Source organism: Aptenodytes forsteri, unplaced genomic scaffold, assembly GCF_000699145.1.
Source record: "Aptenodytes forsteri isolate BGI_AS27 unplaced genomic scaffold, ASM69914v1 Scaffold193, whole genome shotgun sequence".
Lineage (NCBI taxonomy): Eukaryota > Metazoa > Chordata > Aves > Sphenisciformes > Spheniscidae > Aptenodytes > Aptenodytes forsteri.
Genome location: NW_008795405.1, coordinates 11,844,249 through 11,846,324, shown reverse-complemented (window position 1 = coordinate 11,846,324; position 2,076 = coordinate 11,844,249).

Here is a 2,076-nt window from a genome sequence, read left to right as displayed (position 1 = left end):
GACCGAGCTGCGCCCAGGGAATTACTTACCAAAAAAACCCCAACAAACCAGCCCAAAACTGCGCCCGGAACCCAACTCCAAACAAACAAACAATCAAAGAATAAAGAAAACCCCGAAAACAACAACAGAAAAATCCCAAATCTAACAAAAAAAAAACCCCAACCCTCTGTCAAATAGTTTCACTTTATATCAAATTTGCAAAATTTGCACGAAGCTCAGGTCGAAATGCCAAAGGCGGAAAGAAATTGGCCGGCAAATAAATTGAGGTAAAGGAAACGACGCTAGTAATTAGTCACATCGCGATGTATTGAGAACGTGAGAATTAAGTCCTGGCGTTCTTTTTCTTTAACGTTTATACGAGTCTTTTCCTAGAAATAGGGTTTTGGTTTAGATCATTCTCAGTTGCGGTTTTAAATCCTGGAATATCGAGGAAAGGAAGGCTAAAGATAAAGTGCGAGGAAGCGCTAACGAGGATATTCTTTGTTGAAGAAAAATAATGTGTTCCTCGTAAGCGGACCCTAATGGCTTGTTTTCATTTCATGCGTACAATTTCCTACCTTCTTTGATGGAGAGTTGATGGGGTAAATAGTCTAATCTTATTCAGTTCACCTCCTGTGGATTCCCAGTGACAGTCGTGACAGACGAAGTATTCTGCAAATCACAAGAGCCAGCTACCAAGAGAGCCAAACCTCTTAACAGGAAGAGTTTTAGGGACTTAAAACTGCTCCATTTTAAATTCACGGAACATGCAAAATATAAAGTTCTCCGTATCATTGCAACTCTAAAGATTTTGTTTTCTAAGCTAGAAAAAGAAAGATTCTTCCTTAAAAAGAAAAGAAAAAGGCACCAGGATGGATCAGAAGCAAATCGGAACACCTACCAGACCCGGGGACTTGAGATGGCACTGGTCTTTAACATTTCCACCTCCTGGCTTTTTTTAAAAGTAAAAAGTGATACCTGTCTGGATCTGAATCCGTTAAAAAAAAAAAAAATGTTTACAACATTCACGCGTCCTAGTTCCGCCAGGTGATCTAGGAAAAGAGAAAAAAAACCCAGTTCGTTTACTCAGTGAAGACGTTGCTGCTTCACTGCATAAAGCTTAAATCAGAGGAGCGCACACTCCGCAATGGCCCTCCAGTTCTCCGAGCCGGGGGACGCAAGATTCAAACCCTGCTGCAGAAACACTTGGAGGGGGGGAGTTGCACGGTTGTATCGCAGTTTATTTTTTTAAAAAGTGCTTCTTAACCAATTCGAAGCATGAATAATGAATCTGAGCTTCAGACAGAGGAAATCGCACCCACTAATGTGAACTAACACGGGCAAAGTAGGTGCATAATAGACAAGGCTAGGAGCTGCTAACCACTTCTGCACAATGGCATTAATAAGATTAACCTGGGCAATTAGCCGGTGCAGCAGAGATCGAGCCTAACTCTGGGGCCTTTCAAAAAAGCCCACTAATGGAAAGGATTACGTTAATTTCATTAATTCTCAATACACAGACCCGGGCTCCTTTCACTCCTTTGTGTAACCCCCACCTCTTCCCCACCGAAAAGGGGGAGAAAAAAAAAATCAAATCTGGTTTTGTTTGTCATCTGCATATTACCAGGAACCAAATCCAGGATGACGTCGCCTGGGTATAAAAAAGGGAAGAGGTTCAGATGGATTATACTCCGAGCAGCCCTCTGGGTTGAGATCAGTAAACAGGCGAGAGTTGAGGGGGGAAAGTTCCAGGGGTGGATCCTGCGCCAAATCCAGGATGACGTCGCCTGGGTATAAAAAAGGGAAGAGGTTCAGATGGATTATACTCCGAGCAGCCCTCTGGGTTGAGATCAGTAAACAGGCGAGAGTTGAGGGGGGAAAGTTCCAGGGGTGGATCCTGCGCACACGCGCGCACACACACACGCACACGCACACACACGCACACGCACACACGCGCGCACAGACACGCACGCACGCTCTGCCCGCAAGCTGCCCTCGGAAAAAGCTCCGCTCTTTTCGCTCCGATCCCTTTTTAAAATTTCTCCGAAAAGTTTCGATTTCGTGTCTCTCCAGCCTCCCCCCCCCTCCCTCCACCAC